The following is a 22,186-nucleotide window of genomic DNA, read 5'->3' on the forward strand; positions in this document are numbered from 1 at the left end:
CAGAGCCATGAAGGGGAGGTGTTTGTGTGTATCTGACAGAGTGGAAAGTGTAATTATTTCCAAACATCTCCTTAACAATCAACTCAAACCAGATGGGGACAACAAAGATGGGGAGTTTTGTCACGACCATGGTCTGCAAATGGAACAGCCTGCTTCACGGACATCATACAAACCATGCCATTCACATCGCCCTTCCACTTCAGATCAAAGAACTCGGGCTATCAATTTCAAATTTTTAATCCTCAAACTGAAAATTGATGAGTTTCACGAGAAAGTAATTTCAGCAAAGGTGAATCCCTTCCATCGAGGATGGTTGAATGTCTTCAGTATTTGTCTACACTCAACTTGTTTTCAATGATGTTTTGGAACCTCATCACTGCATCAAGAGCTGCTTCAGTTTTGGCCATATTGAGTTTATTCATACTTGTTTACATTATTGACTAAACATTTCATACAACCATGCGGAAATATTGAATATTCCCCAGCTCAGCAATTTGAATCAAAGTATTATTTAATTTCATAACATTTTATTATCCTCCCTGATCAAATTGTAGAATTTTACTACAAACCAAATCAATAACAAATTGAATACAAATCTCTTTTGACATTGTGATACCACATGCTTGTGACAATATCCCCTTCGACACTGCATACCACAAACTTTCAACAATTTCCGGATTTGACAAGTGCTGAGTCAGTCCTACTCCACATTCGACCAACTACATAAACCACACTAATATCCCTTACGAGTAAATCAAACAACTTTAATTACTTTCTGTATACATGAACATTAACAAATACTTTAAACAGAAACACTGCAAATGATATTAAAGTACTCGAGTTACATTTCCATATAGAAAATCTATTCATTATTTTTCACAATGAATATACAGTTCCCATTAAATTATGTGTGTGAAAAATAGCCTGTGTATATGGATTGATTCCCTACAGACATAAAGTATGTAGAATTACTTGCTGGATTGGTTTCAAAGTATCTCAAACATCTCCAGATACTTAAACGAATACTGAATACTTTTACATGATACTGTAAGAGAATAAAGTGTTCATTCATTCAGTGCCTCTAAATACAGTGAGTGAGTGAGTGAGTGAGTGAGTGAGTGAGTGAGTGAGTGAGTGAGTGAGTGAGGTTTTACGCCACTTTTAGCAATATCCCAGCAATATCATGGCGGGGGACACCACAAATGGGTTTCACACATCGTAGCCTTGTCAGGAATTGAACCTGGGTCTTCGGCGTGACGCCCGAACGCTTTAACCACTAGGCTACCTGACTGCCCCTGCTTTTAAATACAGAGTACAATTACAGCTAGACCTATTTACACTATTGAATTATTAACATGAGCTATTAGCATGATCAGGCTATCCACAACACCAAGACAACAGACCAATTCTCAGAAATGTAAATTAATCCTGACATAATTACAGTGGGTCAGGGTGACATTTGTTTTCCAGCAACAAAAATAAAACTGAAATATTTTTTAAAGGGCATGAAATGCAACTCTTGTTTTGCTCAAAAACACAAAGTATTACTGCTTTGTGGAGCTGAGTTAAATTTCTCTATGCAAGTGAACAGAGCTTTAGCTTAATATCATAATTCAAATTGTTGAATTTGATAATTTATTGATAATGACTTTGTCTGAATATTATTTCTGATACCATAGAAACATGGAAGGTAAAAGTTTTCTTTTTTGTTCAGCAGAAAAGCGTACAGTATATGCTCAATCTGCATTGTTTTGGTTGAATAATAGCTAGGACAAATATTCTGTTGGGTTGAAATAAATATTTACCTGATGAATATCAGACTCTGATCCATGAAGAATTATTATTTGTAATATACTATATGCTATTATCTTTAATGTTTGTGAATAGATTGTATGATAATATCCTTTATGAGATCAAACAAACTTGCAGACAAATGATAAAGGAAGATGGTCATATTTCCACTATACACATACGGGAATCAGCTGTACAAACAACAGTCGTCATCGCCTACAACTGATCAATTCATCTCAACACTCCGTCACTCCATCACCTTAGGCTCTCTTGAATTGCCTCATCTTGCACACATCCACTGTTCCCAAATCTCAAATAAGGTCAGTCATCAACAGATAACACAAATTCCACAAACATCTATAAATATACGAGACAAACTAACTCAATCAATACCCACCACTTGATCAACTTACCACAAATTCTGTAAAGTCCAAGTTAAAGCCTACACCATACTCCGTATGAATCCAATATTGTCAACGTAACACGCAGGTCCACACCGAGCGGAGACAGACTATCAACAGGAAGACCGCCCTAGTCCCTACACCACATGTCTGATGTTGAGATGCGGATAAGGAAATTCAGATACCCCAAATCAAAGTCCCAATGTGATAAGAGAGAAACACAATGCTATGTACAAACAGTGTATGACAGGTGAGGGTGATATGATTGGTCCATTCCGATCTAAGTACAAGCCAAGGTGTCCGTAACCCGCTAAATCAATAAACCCCTCATTATCCTATGCCTAAGCATGACCAAGAGCACAAGATGCTGGCAAGAGGGAATATTAATTATCACATTGTTATCATCTATTTTGACTAACATCAATAACAGTTGTGACATTACGTTGCAGACACAATAGCAGAGAGGTGTCAATTACTCTGGCAGATCGATAAGCCATTACAGCATGGTAGTCCACACAAAACTACTACAATTTATTCCATTTGGTGCGCGCAAACTTTGTCAACAGCTTTGCATGTTATTAGCACGTTACAATTCCTTCATGATATTTTATAGAATCTACACTTCAGCTTGCTCTTACAGCTGCGATAGAGAAAAACTGTTACCTCCAGCTGAACAATTCCACTCCTGATAATTATCCCATGTGAAACAATTAATATTATAGTTCTATATAGACTATCTAATACAGACAAAACAAAAGAAATTAATAATAGTTTTTAATTTAATAATAATAATATATTAGAAACCGTACAACTTTATGGATAAAACATTCTGGTGTATTGCATATAGCGGCATTTGGATTTGGACTCTTACACCGATATCAAGTTAATTTGACTATAGTCAACAGTCTGCTGCTTATTACAACATATCATGCAGATATACCTCCTATCACTTGATTGCAGACACTCTAGCTTGATAATGGTGTAGAAAAGTTCATCAAACATCGCTATATGCAATAAACCAGAAGTTGTTATCCATGAAGTTGTACGTTTTCTTATTTACAAACCAACTTCAGGAATCCCAATACAACATACAAGTAAGAAGCATAATGTAAGACCTGATAGTGTCTTGCATCAAATAGTCAAGGCATGTTAACTCCTGAATCGGAAAGTAATATGTTTTAATGCAATAAGCTCTAAAGTAAAATTTAATTATTAAAATTGATCACTTTAGACCTTTCCTGCTAAAAGTTGCGTAAAACCTTACTCACTCATTCCTGCAAACTCATGTCAAAGAACTTGTTTCTTAATGAAACACTTAAGTTCACGTTCACCCTTGTTTAATATGAAATTAAATATCATAGAAAGTGACATTTGTTTTGTCGAGGGGCACCTTAAACTATGGCAGCTTCAGAGAAAGTCATGAAATGAAACTATATAATTTTTGAAACTCACATCACTAAATCATTCAATCATAGCCACATTCATTGAAACATTCCAGAGTGGAAGTTTATGAGAACCGTCAAATTCCAAAATATTTTCGACTCCCTGTAATCTTTACAAAATCTTAACCCTCCACCAAACACCCAAAGAACAGCTTCTGCTAAGAATCATCCTCAAGGACAATACAGTTATGATATAGGATTATTCAGTGCTCATCTCTACAAGTGTTAAGTATGCAGCAACATAAACAACCCATGTCCACACAAAACCTTTGTTTATGACAATAAATAACGCAAACTATGTATTTCTTAGTGGTATGCAAGGAATATACACGATGATTGTTCCCCTTAGACATATCACCAAATTTATGAGTTTAGACTTTCCGCGTCATGTATCATGGCATTTCCATATGCGAAAGCCGAAACATTGCAATAAAACGCACTGGGTGGTGGAAGGCATATAACTTCAAAACACGATTCCGTACCTTTTCTCCTGATGTACCGGTATACAGGCTATCAAAACATTCAGAACCAATACAGCGTGCATTTACGTAAGAGATATGTTTGAATTCTAACGCAAAAAAACAAATATCAAAACATTGGCCCTAACAAAAAAAATCCCAAGAGCATCATTAGTGACAACTCAAGAAAGATCCTAACTTACGATATAATCGATTCACCCCAAAAACGAAAATTTCCATAACAGGATTTATCACAAATCAAACTCACGATAATCTAAATGCAAATCAAAACCATAATTTCAGTTTCAAATAAAGCAACTTCTCCAATCATTTTCTACTTAATTGATTTGTCCTTCATCAACATTTAAGTCTGACCACAGAGTCTCACACGTAGCACCAACAGCACCAACAACATCACTACCTGAAGAAGTGATCAATTACTCTGATGAAATAATCCATAAGTCATGTCAGCCATAAATCCAAATCTATACATGCTATTCAAAACAATGAGTGATATTTCTTGGTAGCAGGATCTTAATTTTCTGTGTATTGACATTTTTCATGCCAAATCGCAATCTAACAATGCCTGTGAATGGAGATTACCTGCGAATAACGCAATTTTACCATAGCTTCCGAAGCGTATTGTCTTGCAAATGATCACTGCTATTATTCCACGTCAACATTGTGCTATTATGCCAAAGCACGGATATCAAAAGTTAGAGCTGGCTTATTTACGCAGTATAATCCCATTTCGCCATCCCCCAATTGACTTGGCATCGATTCCTGCTGAAATTGTTCTTCAATACCCCCATCAAAGGCTGTTCAGTATGTTTTTATATTCTCCACAAACTTGTGAAATGAATGCAAATTTGAATTAACGTCCATAAACCAATATTTAATGGACACAGTCTCCTAGACTGGGAGTGACAAGCTGGAACTATAGCCCCTGTTTCCGTCCAACCCATGCCACACGAATACAAATCCCATTAGATTATCATAAACATTCGTTTTAATAGCACTGCCAGTGTATCGGCCTCAAGAGGAGAGCCATGTCTATATATGTAGTGTACCTATAGTGCTGGACTAGGTTCATGGTGGAACGGATATGGACAAAGTGATATCAGATTTTGACCAAACACAGCACCATATGAGGAGCGGAGAACAAAGCATTGTTGGGAGTTGGTAGGGTTTCATCCCTTCCAGAAACATTCAAAGATAATCCAGAAAGACCCCAAGATTGATTCTGATGGTGACCTTGTGGGCAATCAAACCAAGGTCGTGTGTGCGTGTTATTTGTTTGTTGTTTAACCCCACACTCAGCAATATTCCAGCTATATGACTGTGGTCTGTAAATAATAGAGTCTGGACAGACAATCCAGTGATTGACATCATGAGCATCGATCTATGCAATTGGGACACGATGACATACATCAAGTCAGTGAGTCTGACCACCCGATCCCATCGATCGCCTCTTTCGACAAGCATGGGCTGCTGAAGACCAATTTTAACCCGGAAAACCAGAGATGAACATGTCATTTCTAACAAACAACATACCCACTAGGCTATCCAACTACAACTGAAAACTAATGAAACAAACTCATATTCTACTTTATAGTGTCCATGATGACTTAACAGCCAGATAAGAAGGTGCATTGTCTATTCTGTCTACTGAGTTGACTCCTCAAGAACCCAAACCAGTGATACTGCACTCTATCACATAATAGAAATTCTTAAAATGGTACTGTATTCATTCATATCTGATAACAGCAACATTCAAAATTTGATAATCAACACAACACAAATCATCATTGTAGATTCTGTGATGAAATTCAGAATAAAACAGATTTGAAGAAGAAAAACAAAAATGACTCCAAGGGGTAATAGTCAGGTCTCCAAGGACTCCTTCTGTGCTTGATAGAGGAGACCCTGCATACACCTATGTTAGGGAAACGAGATCAATGACATCACAACCTTCTGATCGATTAACATCATTACGTTTAGATAGCTCCAAACCAGTTCATCCTTTCCCCTAGATGGACTTGATAGAGGAATATTGTGCAAGCGTATTCATATCAACCAAGCAGTAAATAGAATGTAACGTCTATTATTAACCACCTGTCAATCATACCAAGACTACAGCATGGTATAAGTTCACAATTGATCTAACTACGATGCTCTGTTTGTCAAATCGAAAATCTGTCCTAGGGTAAGCGCTGATCTCACAATACGGAAAAAGGCAAAATCTCAATTAACTTATCAGACTGGTCAGTCTCAAAGCAATTAACGAAATGTCTAGTTATTGGTTTTAACGAAGCAAATGCAAAAAAACTTCTTATATGAAACTACCTTTATTTGTTGGGATAAAACTGATTTTGACATTGTTTACACTTATGAACAAACCTTTAACTTTAGAAACTAAAAATTGTCAAGAATAATTATTTAAATAAACAGATCATCATATAAAATTATACTTCGTAAAAAATTAGCAGTCAAATTCAGATGCAAGGAAAATCTGTCAATAACAAAGCTATCTTAATCCCGAGGCTGTATCAATGAAGATCAGTGTATGATGGGTAGGGAAGACATAACCAACACTTGAACCTGACACAGTTCCACCAATCTCCAGGATGGTATCCAAGATAGAATCCATCGGACCTGTAGGAACTACAAGATAAGAAGATTCCCCCTCCGTATTACAAAAGGACAAGTGACTACATATACAGTTTAAGATCCCTCAGAATGCTCACATTCACCAGTTTGATTTGTTCGTTGTTCAACACTGCACTCAGCAAAGTTTTAACATCTTTTGGTACGATGTGGCCAGGGGATCAAACCGCCAACCTTCCACTCTACAGGCACATGCTCTATCAACTAGACAACGGAGGTGGTCCAGCGGGAAGAAAAATCCTATTATGTGAGCATAGCCACAAATACCATCAAAACTGACGTTGCCTCAATAGTTCCATACAGCCGATGCACAATTAATGCAACATGTCAAGGCATTAAACTCTGCAAACATGCTAGCTAGTTGAAGCTACTAAAACAAGATTCCATTAATCTGGAGTGACCCTGGATGAAAGTTCTTCCAGCTGAGTTGGTCGAGTGTGACAATTTTGCTGTCAATCACATGTGATCAGTGAAGGGATTAGACCCGGCCTGATTGCAAATCTTCATCAAATGAAATGAGCGTATTTCCACACCCTGATCAATTACTGTCAACATGGCCACAACAGAGCAAGTCAGTGATTGCAGGCCTCCATTCCATTAGACAAAGATTCTGTCAGTCCACGATTCCGTCAGACCACAATTCCAGACCCAGTTTCTAACAAAGTCAATGTTATCTTCATTTCAAAGATTCCTGCAGTCCACAATTCCAGAGCCAGTTTCTAACAAAGTCCATGATTTCTTCATTTCAAAGATTTCAGCAGTCCACAACTCCATACCATGTCCAGTTGCATGTCAAAGTATTTATTGATTATTGCTCATTATATCAACCACTGGTTTGTCAAGTCAAGACTGGATTATTTACTGCTGTGATAAAGCTGTAAGGATCGAGGGATCGAACCACCCACCTTCCTGTCACCAGGAGGCACTCTATCCACTACACCACGGAGACAGCCGAATGTTACCAAGCTTCTGACTGACCATACTACAAGATGGAATTAGACCAGTCTAACATCTCATCCAAAAATAATTGTCTATTTTTACCCTGATGATCTTATCAAGTCACAAGACCCCTTGACAACATGTCAACATGTTACAAAGGCTCTGATTGGTCCTTTGATGTATTAAACGAGGTTCATTTCCCATCACTGCCATAACGAACATGTCTTGGGGAACAAACAGACTGATAAATATTTTACAGTTGCCCATTCCATCTGAAGGATAAAATTAGAATTTATGTCATTGCTCTTTCCGTCCTATCAATGCCTGAATTGCATGTCATTGTAATGACAAAGAAGACCACGAGTTTCAGTTAATATATCTTATTTCCTCACATTCTTTGATAAGGCTGTGTGACGAAGATTTGATGTGATGGCAATAAACTTATTGCTTTACACAGACAATTCTATTAAGTTTTTTATAGAAAGAAAGAAACAAATTTGCATTTACAGGTAAATCGAATCAATAAAACAATTGTATGGTTATCACACTGCTATATATAGGTGAGGTGAAATGGGGTTTAACGTCGCGTTCAAGATTATTGCACTTACAAGGCAACGTGTATACAACATGAATATGTGTGTGGCTGCTTGTCCTAGTCCAGACTAATATTTCATAGTGCCAGCCGACTGAAATACCACGCTGCAGTTTATCATAAATATTCCACAGTATACTGCTTCCGAGCTGACCAGTATTTGTTTTATCCCTTTAATGCTGAGCACTAGGCAGGGTAACAACAAGTACCATCATTAACATCTTGCGGTTTGACACAACCAGGGAACAAAGCGGCCACCTTCCGCTCTCCAAGCAAATGCTCTATCCACAAGGTCACGGAGGCGGTTTTGCTATATGTAAAAAGTATCAGTAAGACCTGAAATAAGCCTGGTCAAAATCCTTCATCTACTAAATGACTTCTTCCACACATCTCTACATAAGAGACTGACCTACGCCACAGTTCCACATTGCATGCTGTCCATTTCTGCCCTTTATCTCGACAGCAAGCAGTCTCTCTCCATTGCTAAGCAGATTAATGTTATCATCAACACAGCAAATCTGCTAGTAGACGACTCTGCCATTATGAAATATGCCTCCCTCATCAAAGCTGACTTTAATAAACGATTGATTTATTTTTCATGCTTTAAACACAAACGAGTTGTTAGTTTGCTCAAGAAAAGCCAGCTCATAATGAACAGATATTAAACACATCAGTTAATTGAAGAAACGTCCAATGAAGTTAAGGAAGAAATCAACTGCATGATAAATATTTGCAAATATTGCCCAATAAATGAATTGTTGATTAGGCATGCTTAACAACACTGCTTTCCTTTCACACATGTGGTTTCCTAGATGAGGTCAATTCTGATTTAACTGGCAATTTATTCTGAATGTTTTATTTGCATTCTTTTATTACAAATATTAAGTCAAAGTCTATAAAATGAAATCAGATCCATCAAACGTAAACTGTTGATAATACAATCAATAAAAACTATTTCTTTAATTTTACAAATTTAATCAATTTTAACCCAAATCTACAGCACACTTCCACTTAAATAGGATTTATTTCTGTGATCTTAAGTGTGCAAAAAGATGAAACTACAAATTTTCCTGAAGATCAAAAGTGTTAAATACTTAAATCAGGCAACAAAAACTGGCAAGCAATTTTTCAATGAAGCCTACCTGATGTCTTAAATCCAAATTGAACTAATGTTAATGGCAAAAAATTACAAGAAAGTTTACACTTGAGCCGAGGGGAATCCTGTCAGATTTGTACAAGACGACCAATAATGGCCAAGAATACACCCAAGCCCTCGAGGAGGTCTGAGCTGACATTTTGTTCAATTCACCTGAATGAGAAAAAATATTGGGGATCTCTTCCAAAGTGCTGCCAAACCTGAACAAAACTCAAGCGCCTGTTCTTCAATTCCTGCCCATTTATAGAACACTGAATTCTCAACGCCATCTCAATTAAAATGATTTCTGGGTTTTTCTCAAGAAATTCATAGCAACATTTGAACGCTGGTTGTCAAGCATTGCCTAGGGAAGTCATTCTGAGTCCCATGGTGCCATGTCAACATAGCTAAATACTGAATTTTTTATAAAGGATTACTATCATCACAGACATTTTATTCGAATAAAAGACACCAACATTCAACTTTGCATCATACTTTCATGTGTTTTTCACGAGATATTAAATAATAATCCTTTTGAGGCATTATCAAATAAAATTTGTTCAAACTATGTTCTGTAATAGTTATTTGGATACTTTAATACTTTATATACTTTAACAGTTAAATTGAAATTGTGTAAGTGATGGGTGTGAGCGTTAGAGGACATGCTTACCGTCTTGTGAACACCAGGTGTCTTCACTGATTTTCAGTGATCCATTCACATAGGTTTCATTACTATTTTGTCATTTATGCCCAATGGAATCTGTTGCGACAGATATTCCAAGACTGTTAATTCTTTGGCCTTGATGTATGGCCAGCAATGGACAAACTAATTACATTCACCTGATGAAGGAGTAGGCATATAAACCAAATAATAAAGAAGTTGCCATCCCAGAAATATCTCTCTTATGTGTATCACTTCTAAATGCCATTCAAAGACTTGAAAATAACTACGATTATATATACCTACTCCTGGGTGCTCAATGGTAGTCTGTGTGGTCCTAATACCACTTATAAACAATAATTCATTTCTTTGGGATTATCCAAACTGCAGTCAATACAGAAAAAACACTTCCTGTCGCTGTGTGTCCATATATGCAAAGCCATTATGACAATGGGAAATGAACTGGATCACCATGTGCAGCATTAGGCGAATAAAAGAGAAGACATTTCACGGAAAGAAATTTACTGTTGGCCATGAAAGAAGTGTAGAGAGCTCCACTATGGTCAGTAAATATGCCATCCAGGGCTAGTCCTCTGCCAGAATACACAATCACCGCTAGTTTATTACAGCAAGGCATTTTGGATCGCCACTAAATCACTTCGCTGTGCTAATTGGGCCATCGTGCTGAGAAAGCCTATAGAATTGGAAAACCGAGTCTAAAGACTTCACGATCATGTTTGCCGAGTTGTAAAAACACGCTTAGGAAAAGAAATGACAACAGATGTACCAATCTGAGGAAGTTTGCAAAATTGTGGAGAGACACGTTGACTTGAAGAATGAAGGAGTTTTGACATGAGGACAATGAGAAGCATGCTTGACAAATGACTTTGCGGTAATTTTGACAACTGGAGGAACAATATTACGTGTGACAGTCGTTCATTGTGTTTTTCAGGATGCACTTATCATTCCTTTCCATGCAGACACACAGACAGACAGGATGCTAGCTTACCTACAACTTGTCGCACTCGAACTACTGTCAAATCAACAAGAGAAGGACTGCCACATACCTGGAAGAAATAGTCATACATTAGCAACAAGAAAGTGTTTTAGCAGCTCAGAAAGGAAAAACACATATGATGTATGATGTAACTTCTCAATGCGGATACCACCTGACAATGTTCAGGGAAATACATACACATCATTCAAAATTACAAAGCGCAAGAAAGTAAGTCATTTTCGCGGCCCTAACAATAAATGAGAGTATCATCAATTAAAAATTCCAAATCTACAAACAATAAACTAAACAAATAAAAATGTTCGTATCATACTTAATTTGATTGAGTATGGTTTTATGTCGCTTTTGTCAATGTTCCAGTAATATCACGGCGAGGAACACCAGAAATGGGCTTCACACATTGTACCCATGTGAGGAATTGAACCTGGGTCTTTGATGTAACAAGCTAACGCTTTAACCACTAGTCTACCCGACCACCCATATCATACACAAACACCATGTCCATTGAATTTCTACATTTTTCACAATGAAAACTCAAAAACATGCAGCAGTACTTTTCAGTCAAAAATTCCTCAACATGATTCGACTCTGTTTTACATGAATTATCAAAACAAATATTATGACATTCAGTTATGTAGTTGAGAAAGTGCTTGCTTATAGTGCTGACATTCTGAAAACAAATATTTCGTATCAGGGACATTACCGCATGACAGCTGACATTCTCAGGTTTTACTCCAAGCACAAAATTTTTGACAAAATCAAAGAGTGTAAAAACATTGTCCCCATATCTTATTCCCAGCCCTGTTTACAATGGCAGCAGCACAGCTGCAGCAATACACAGAAAAAACAGCAACATGGCCAGCAGCGCTAACATAGACGACTAATTTCAGAGAGAGAGAGAGAGAGAGACGAGAGGAGAGAGAAGAATGAGAGAGAAGATAGGAGAGAGAGAGCGAGCAAATATTACACTTATTTGTAAGGGTTTACCAAGAGCAAGCTTCAGACATTGTAACCAAGAGGAAAATAAAACTCATATTGCCGCAGGCAAGTAAACGTTCTGACCACTGGGCTACCCAACCACCCAGTCCATTCCGTAGTATTCATTTTTGGGTTGTAGAAATCATCCACAGAAACTAATAACTATTCAGCAGATTATCAATATTGAAAATTAAATTAAATTGTGGATAAAAATACATATTAAAATGAACCTGTGTTTAAACTATGCTGCTATTTGAAAATAGATTTCTTAAGCAAGCAAAAAGAGTGATGACGTTCACATACTGTTGTAGCAACGTTGCGAAAGAGTTCACTTAACTGTGCACTCCTCAGCAAAAATTAACTCTCAACTCTGCACCGTTAATCACCTTAGATGTATGCCAGACAAACGTGTTGTTGTTTGCGAGCAAAAACCATGTTCACAACTGCCACGTGGCAGAATGGTGTGCATGTGGCAACAAATGAACACGTGGGGGGGAAAAAACAGGTCCTTCATTTCCGAGATTTCATCATTTTTACATACTGTTATCAAGTTTTGTGATTTGATAACTATATAGAAAATTCAATGGAGACAATTATTTCATCATTTTTTGTTCTATTTCCAAAGAAAGAAATGTAATTGTGTTACATTTGATTGACAGCATTGTTTTGGTAATTTACCCCATTGGACATATATTGGTCATGATCGAGCTGTTGTTGGTTTTTGCGATCACTGAGAGTTAAATCAGCACAGGGACTATCACCAACAGTGACATCCAGGGATGTCCCAGGAAGGATGAAACTGGATTTGCCAAGGAATGCTTCCCCTGATTGTATGTTTGGCTTCATATTTCAGAGGGGACACGGGTGGTGCAGTCGTCTAAGGTGCGTTCCTTGGGCACGCCAGAAACCTACGATTGTGGGTTCGAATCCCGGTCCGCCCCACTTGTTTCTAGGTTTGTCAGCACCATACCTGTCTCATGGGTTTCACCGAAGTGGTAAACGTCTGAGACCTGCATCATTTTGTGCTTTCCTCCCACATTAAGCTGACATGTCGTGATATAACTGGAATACTGTTAAAGGCGGCGTAAAACCCAACTCACTCACTCATATTTCAGAGCCAGTATTTTCCTTCACACCAGGTTGCAAACAAGGAAATGTGCTAACATTCAAATACCATATTTCCAATATGATTGTAAACACATTTCTAAAAATTCAATTAAAAGGTCAACAATTTCTATTATTAAAAAACATTTATGTAACAAAAATGTAAAGAAAATAATTATCTTTTCATTAACAATTAACATTTCCAACAGCTCAAGTTTGGATGCAAAACAGAATTGTAGAGTATATCTTTTTATAATACAAACCAAACAAAACATGGAATTTATTCCGCCAAAATAAGAAAATGTCAATGATATTTGCATGCAAGCAATAGCATGACTTTGATCAGTTCTGTGTACTGAGTAGCACTGTGGAGAATAGTATATGCAGCAATGGCTGATCTTTTGCCCTCCTCCAGTTCAGTGGAGGCCTCACATGGATGACATAAAAGGCACTTCAGCATGTGTCCAGTGCTTCCAGGTGTTAAATGTCTAAGTTGTCTATTTCAGTCAAAATACAGGTGTACAAGACAAAAGCCAGCAGTGATCCCCACTCCCTATCTCAAGGATCCCACTGTGCTGCAAGGCTTAATTGCTCATATTTCTGTCTCCCATAATTCGTACATGATTTCTTCATGTGTCATGTGGTTTATATAAAATTTTACACATGTGAGTCATTTTTATGTTTTTGGACCGACGAAATGTAATTTATGATTTTCTTCCTAGCTGCTGCCAAGAAGGACATTGAGTATGAAATACAGAAGACAGAGAGAGTGTAGTTTCACTATGGTTGCAGCGCCTCACAGCGATATCCCAGGTGGGGAATTTACACAATTCCTTAATAAATTGCTAAGCGCTAAGATGATAGCAACTCCAATACTTTAACATAGCATTACAACTACTACAAGCCTAAGATGATCGTAACTCCCATACTTTAACACAGGCTTGTGGTAGTCGTAATGCTAAGATGATAGTAACTCCCATACTTTAACATAGGCTTGCAGCAGTCGTAATGCTGAGATGATCGTAACTCCCATACCTTAACATAGGCTTGCGGTAGTCGTAATGCTAAGATGATAGTAACTCCCATACTTTAACATAGGCTTGCGGTAGTCATAATGCTAAGATGATAGTAACTCCAATACTTTAACATAGGCATGCGGTAGTCATAATGCTAAGATGATAGTAACTCCCATACTGTAACATAGGCTTGCGGTAGTAGTAATGTTAACCATACTTTAACATCGGCTTGCGGTAGTCGTAATTAATGTTAAGATGATCGTAACTCCCATACTTTCACATAGGCATGCGGTAGTCATAATGCTAAGATGATATTAACTCCCATACTTTCACATAGGCTTGCAGTAGTTGTAGTGCTAAGATCGCTCTGTGGAACATGGCCCAGGTCTTCAGAGAGAATACCATCACAGGCTTCCCACCTCAAAACAAGACAAAAAGTGATCAGGGCTCACTAATACCCCGAACTTCAACTCCAACATATTTCTATGTTCAAAACCTTAAAAAAGCAATATTAAAAGAGCCACTAAAACACAATTTTTTCTCAGAATTGTATTAGTATTGAAACTGTGTCCCTGAATTTGAAAAGAATCCACACAGTTATTTTCAAGTTATAGGTCATACAAATGTTTCAGTAAAAGAATCTATTCAGTAGTTTTCAAGTCATAGGTCACACACAAAAAGGTCCTCGGAAAGGACAGACAGATGGAATACCTTGGTATAACTATATAGCCCCGCCCTTTTAGGTCGGGGTATAATAAATCAGATCTAGCATCATCATAATTTGGTCTACTTGTCCAGAAATAAATGATTATAACTGTGATAAGTTTCTGTGTATGAATATAAGAGTAATGTACCCCTTTGTACATTATCTCCAATGTGCTTGTAGATATCCTGGTCCTTTTTGTCCAATACAAATGTGCAGATTGGTAGGAAAGAGCAGTAATGAAAATAGGAACTCATCCGAGCCCATTCCACAAAAACCTATCTTGGAGCTACGACTGATGTATTCCAATTTAAGCTGATGGCAGTTATGATTTTCCGACAGCTAAAATAGTGGAACGGGGCAAAGAAAGAAAACAAAATCTGTGTTCAGTCTCTACCCAAAGAAATGATGAAAGAAGGTCAATCCAGCATGGTACATGACCAACATATTAAATATGTATTTGTCAAAAGGAGCATTATTTTTTACTGCAGCTCAAAGTTGAGCTTCTACATCAACTGCATGTAGTTCCGTAGTTTGTCTAACAGACCCTGATACAAATATATCAAATACAGCCCATACAAGTCTATAATGTTCGGCAAGTCTAGATTACTGCAGTAAAACTTAAATGAGTCTCTGGTCTCCTTTTTATTATATTTTAATTAAGATAATTGAACCACTGTTTTTTTCTGTACGATATGTTCATATATCTAGTTGTTAGTCTAGTAGTACCTCCCCTGGCCACCCACTGTTGGCATTCCGTCCAACCACAGCAACCCCAGCCTCACACATCACCAATAGACAGAGGCAAAATAGTTGTGAAATACCAAAACTGCCATACACCTGGGCGATCTGGCTGTAAACTCAACATGTTTGTACAATGGCCGTAGGCACACCCTTGTATCTTGAAGCTCGGAACAAAACCTAATTTTCTCATTGCAACACACACCTGAAAATAGCGCTTGTAAAGATCCGTGTTTCAAGATGTGTTGTACACAAATCAACTATTCCTCTGACGTCAATTGAGTTATACAAAATCTTACATTTATACATTTCTGTGACAGAAATCTTATATTAAACTTGGTTCTTATATCTTCCTTCTCAAATTGCTTTTGAAATTTCTTAAGTTTGAAACTGGTTGAAACTTATTTTATTCATAAGTTTATATTATGAGCTACCTACTGGGCCTTCACTTTAGTGTTCCTCCTTGTTAATCTGGGGTATCTTGATATCTTCAATTCATTGTCAAAGACAACATTCTTGTAAGCATCAACTGACATAACATCAAAATTTGTTAGAACAACCAATTTTGCTATCAAGAACGTTAAATCATGAATTGTATCCAACTAGCCAACTCTTAGGCTAATATCAAAAGTATAATTCAATACCAAACCACAAACCCAAAAAAAAGAGCACTTCTGAACTTTATAAACGATGGCCAAAAGAATAATTTAATGAAATCTCTGTGAAAAACAGCCACATACTTCAATCCAAGTCTCTAAGCATCTGAACTTTCACTGAAAGCTGGGAAACTAATCAACAGATTCCAGACAAAATCCAAATCTGCAAACCAATATTTCAAGATGTGTTAAAGTTGACTACAGGCTACAAGGCTCGGTACATCCTCTTCTTCCTCCTCCCATGAACTGGGCACGTGGCATGGAGAGTCAGCAAGGGGTGCTGAGGGAGGGGAACAAAGCTGAAGGTATCTATTACTGCATGAAGGAAGTCAGGGAGGCATGTACAGATCCCCCTGCACTCCACACACAAGTCAGTGTACTGCCATACCATGTCAATAACCCCAGGTGGCCATAGAGCCATCAGACTCTGAGATTACCACGTTCTGTATCCTCCTTCGTTCTGTATCCTCCCTCATAAGCCATACCTCCACTGTGTGGTCAGAACTGTATCCTCGTAAGTCACACCTCCACTGTGTTGTCAGGAGGACTGTATCCTCGTAAGTCACACCTCCACTGTGTTGTCAAGAGGACTGTATCCTCGTAAGCCATACCTCCACTGTGTTGTCAGGAGGACTGTATCCTCATAAGTCACACCTCCACTGTGTTGTCAAGAGGACTGTATCCTCGTAAGCCATACCTCCACTGTGAGGTCAGGACTGTATCCTCGTAAGCCATACCTCCACTGTGTTGTCAGGACTGTATCCTCGTAAGTCACACCTCCACTGTGTTGTCAGGACTGTATCCTCGTAAGCCATACCTCCACTGTGTTGTCAGGAATGTATCCTCGTAAGTCACACCACCACTGTGTTGTCAGGACTGTATCCTCGTAAGTCACACCTCCACTGTGTTGTCAGGAGGACGGTATCCTTGTAAGTCACACCTCCACTGTGTTGTCAGGGGGACTGTATCCTTGTAGCCACAGCTCCACTGTGTGGACAGAAGGACTGTATCCTTGTAGCCATATCTCGACTGTGTTGTCAGGGGGACTGTATCCTTGTAGCCACAGCTCCACTGTGTGGACAGAAGGACTGTATCCTTGTAGCCATATCTCGACTGTGTTGTCAGGGGGACTGTATCCTTGTAGCCACAGCTCCACTGTGTGGACAGAAGGACTGTATCCTTGTAGCCATATCTCGACTGTGTTGTCAGGGGGACTGTATCCTTGTAGCCACAGCTCCACAGTGTTGTCAGGGGGACTGTATCCTTGTAGCCATACTCCACTGTGTGGACAGAAGGACTGTATCCTTGTAGCCATATCTCGACTATGTTGTCAGGGGGACTGTATCCTTGTAGCCATACTCCACTGTGTGGACAGAAGGACTGTATCCTTGTAGCCATATCTCGACTATGTTGTCAGGGGGACTGTATCCTTGTAGCCATACTCCACTGTGTGGACAGAAGGACTGTATCCTTGTAGCTACACTGTGTTGTCAGGATTGTATCTTTGAAGCCACCCCTCCACCTTCTTGTCTGAAGGACTGTATTCTTGTACATGCCTTACTAGTGACCAATACCTAGCTTTCTTCACATTCATCCTTGTATATAAGAAGTATAAAGATATCTTTAACTGAAATCCCCACTGTCAATATACACTGCAATAACTTATCTTCAACTAACCAAAACATCTACCCGTGTCTCATATCACACATCAGTTTCTTTGTTCATCCTTCCCTTTCCTTAATCTTATCCATAACACAATCCTTTTATTTTCTATTACCCCTCCCTTAATTCATCTAAAGATTCATCCAGTCTACCCGTCCACTGATGCAATGTATCCTCATCAAGGAGACAGTCATTACCTCAACATGCAGGTCCCATAATGTCCAAATACCTGCTGTACCAAACATGCAGGTCCCATAATGTCCAAATACCTGCTGTACCAAACATGCAGGTCCCATAATGTCTAAATACTGGCTGTACCAAACATGCAGGTCCCATTATGTCTCAATTCCCTGCTGTACCATATCTCTACCTGATGTGACCTCAAGTAGTCTATTCTTGCCCTTGTACCCTGACTCCAGTGGTCTTCCCAATACAAAGGCTGTATCACCCTATTCTAACCCATCCCCTTAGTGTGTAAATACTTGCCATATGTTGTCGGTAACCCCAGATGCCAGGAGAGCATGTGGATGGTGGTATGTGTTAGATACCTAATGGACTTAGGACGTTCCACCTATTTTCCTTGCCTTCTCACACACCAGTTTATTTCAGAAACCAAAAGTTGTCAAAACTTTACAGTGTCTGGATTGGTCAATTATGTCAAAAATTGAATAAAACTTGTTTTCTAATTCAGTGCAGGTGTCGTATTCTCTCAGTTACATCCATCCTCACTTATCCAGTGTAGGATTCAAGATTCAAGACATTTATTGTACAGAACACCCTCAAGGGGCAGTGTATGTTTCAAATCTAATTTGATAAATGCCATGGACCTATTTGCCACCATATCTTCATTTTGTGCTTGATTTGAAAGGCATGATGCTAAAACATGTTGTCCAATCATATTCCTCTCATGAGCAAGAGAAATTCTGTGCTAAGTTAGATATAGGAGCAATGAAGGAAGCAGGGTCACTTCAAAATGAAGCGAATGGCAAATGGGTCATTTCAAGACAAGAGCTGTGAGTGAAAGTGGCCTAATTTTTCTCCTAATAAACTGACAGAAAGCACAGAAAGCACTCTGTAAGATTCTCTGACAACAACTCAAACCACAGAACTGAAATTTGAATTTGTCATCCAGTAAAAGAAATCTACCTTCATTATCCCAGACATTGGTGATGAAGATGCAAACTGGGCAAACACTCCCAGCCTCACAGGTTAGAGAGCAATTCAGAACACTCCGAAGTTGAAAGCAGCTTAATGCTGATGATGTAAACACGACCCTAAATCTGTTGCATCAGTTTTAATCATGTCAGATTTTTTCATAAACAGATTAATCACTGTCAAAATTAGAACTCTGACAAAACTAGTTCTTACAAAATTGGTTTTTAGTGAATTAAACGAGAACTGTAAAGTTCATCAGTATTATAGGAGTTGTAAAAAGGGGGGATAATATCCGTATCGCCCTGTCAGAAAAGAGTGTACAGTGTATTAACAATGCAGGAAGATGCAGATTTCATTGATGGAGGTGGTAACAACTGCAACACCATGGCGCTCCCAATGGGGGGCCCTTTCCTCATTTTCTGATCAAATGTAAGTTTAACAACCAGCCCTAACGAAAACAACCTGTATTGAAGAACTCATCACAATAAAACTTCTTCCACAAATTCCAGGAAAATTTTAATGAGCACACCTAAAGGAAGTGTTTCTCTGGTTAACCACGACTAAGCAGGGAGAAGATCGGTAATAATCTTGGCAGGCAGTGACAAAGGAAAGGGTAAGAAACCAGCCATGCAGAAGCAACGGTGATCGATTCCAGGACATCTTCGGATAAAGTCAAGGGTTGTGATCGAGGGCTTGAAGGGAGAGAGAGGAACCTAGCATGCTTGCATTGAGCTCACAAAAGCCCTCGGACAATGCTGAGACAGCAGGAGATAGGAGGTCAGGCTGGAAGTCTTCAACAACAATGGATAATTCTCATACACCACTGCACCAACATCAGCATGGGAGGGGTGGTTAGACACACACAGTGTCATACTATTGGCAGCTACATTGATGGACACGAACAATTACTGTGTATGATATGACTACCATAGCGGTTTCAAAGTGGAATCCAATAACATGAAGTGTATCTCTATCGCAATGCGTTAAATTGCTAACACTTTAGTGATGCGTTAACACTTTTTTCAATCATATAGATCTTCCTTGTACAAAGCTAAAAACCTGGAACTAGTTTGTTTATTATCAAACCCAAAAGATGCACAAACTCCTCTAATCTTGAAACAATGTTGAAATGTATTTTCAATACACAGAAACATGGTTATTTGAGTCAGGATACATGTTCAGCATCTGTGGTTTGGCACAGTAGTGTTGAGTATTTTCCCCATCTGCATCCTCAGCGCCTTAATGAACATCAAAGAATCATGAAGCCTTTCACAAAATCCTTGTATTTCACCTTTCTGTACAATGTCAGTACTTACACAGTTTTATCACCATCCAACCAACATGTTTTGACAAGGGAGCTCTGATCCACACGTGCAGCACCAACTTCGTGGCCACCAGTGATTTTCAAGCTTCCACACACAAAGCCATTACCACTGCAATCTAGGAGGGAATGAGGTATTATCCAGCTAATTTCTTTCGTAACAGGTACAGTGTTGAAGCTGTCGGGGCAACTAACAAACCATCAGTGATACTAAGGGAAGGGGCCTGTTACACAAGAAGGTTCCTCATCACAACATGAATGTTTTTTCACTTAGGAATTCCTGTCTGTGGTGTTCTGAGGGCAAGATCATTGCCCGGCTACCATCAACTTTCTGAACTAACAGCTTAGTCTGACTAACTGATGACAAAACCAGACTTTCAGGAACAACTATTGACTCTAGAGGGTCATAATTACCAAGGCATGTTGCACACTTTACGAAATCTAAGTCACTACTTTTTGTACATAATTTTATTCAAAAGAGATATTTTTACTTACTAAGCCAAAGAAGTCATGCATAGATTCATTGGTTCATTCATGATACTTAGTTCCATATTTAGTAAACATTAATAATAATGCCAACCAAAATACTTTGCTTTAGAATCTGTCAATCAAGCAGTATTTTTCAGACTTCTGGATATGACCCTTAACTGGCACAGAAATAAACCCCATATAAATCAAGTTAACATCTCACCTACTACAAGAAATTATTGACATGTGTGATTTTACCAGAGTAAATTCAATTTGCAGCATCACTGAACCTCACCTTCCTCTACCCATCGCAATGAAGTTTTATTAGAGCTATAAGCTTATTGATATAACATTATCCCCTCCCGTGCTGTGAGTAATCCTGCTCCTCACCCATGACCGATTCATTACCTAGCCAGCATCCTCTACACACCATGTAGTATGGCTGGACAACTCCCTACAGTGTGTGTACTCAGTATCACCTAGCTCTGACTGTGTATGGAGGAATATGGGTCCTGAAGAGTGTATAATTTATAAAACTCCCTACAGTGTATGCACTCAATATCATCTTGTTCTGACAGTGTGTATGGAGGAATATGGGTCCAACTGGAGTGTATGGAGGAATATGGGTCCATCTAGAATGTATGGAGGAATATCGGACCAACAAGAGTGTATGGAGGAATATAAATAACTTATATAACTCCCAATAGCGTGTGTACTCAATATCATCTGTTTCTTCCAATGTGTATGGAGTATGACTCCAACTAGAGTGTATAACTCATATAACTCCCTACAGTGTGTGTACTCAATATCATTTGGCTCTGTGTGTACAATAGGGTGCAAACTGCATAACTCATCTACCTCCCACACTGTGTGTACCTCACTTCTACTGTCTAGCCTGACAGAGTGTGTGTGAGGGTGTGGTGTGTGCCCATTTGAGTGTATAGCTCATTTATCTCCCAACAGTGTGTGTACGTCTGACATCTGGCTCTGCAGGGTACATGATGAGGTGTGTGCCCAGGTAGAGTTCATAACTCATACATCTTCCTGCAGTGTGCATACTTCCCCTCCACATCATCTGCCCATACAGCGTGCATAACAGGATTGGGATGTGTACCAAGATACAGCATAAATCAAAGAACTCCCTCCACCATGTGTACCTCATTCCTTAACATCATCTGGCTGTGTGTGTATGATGGGATGTGTTCCCTGGTAGAGCATATACAGCTCACACAAGTCATTAAACTGGGCTAATTCCACCTCCTAATATAATACAACTGGCAG

General features: G+C 38.6%; 1 protein-coding gene across 12 annotated transcripts in view; it reads right to left on the reverse strand.

Annotated features, from left to right (window-relative positions):
- Nucleotides 1-22,186, reverse strand: part of LOC124135962 (poly(rC)-binding protein 3-like) — a 358,312-nt gene that overhangs the window by 73,614 nt on the left and 262,512 nt on the right. For 9 of the 12 annotated variants that reach the window (XM_046501684.1, XM_046501695.1, XM_046501694.1 and 6 more), the window contains one exon: nt 11,096-11,153. The exons of 2 other annotated variants lie outside the window; for them this stretch is intronic. The gene's annotated coding sequence lies outside the window, so the exon portion shown is untranslated. Of the gene's footprint in view, nt 1-2,204; nt 2,354-11,095; nt 11,154-22,186 lie in introns of those variants that run through there. One more of the 12 variants, XM_046501686.2, reaches the window with a different exon arrangement.

The sequence above is a fragment of the Haliotis rufescens genome, unplaced genomic scaffold (genome assembly GCF_023055435.1).
Source record: "Haliotis rufescens isolate VD_foot unplaced genomic scaffold, xgHalRufe1.0.p SCAF_4, whole genome shotgun sequence".
NCBI lineage: Eukaryota > Metazoa > Mollusca > Gastropoda > Lepetellida > Haliotidae > Haliotis > Haliotis rufescens.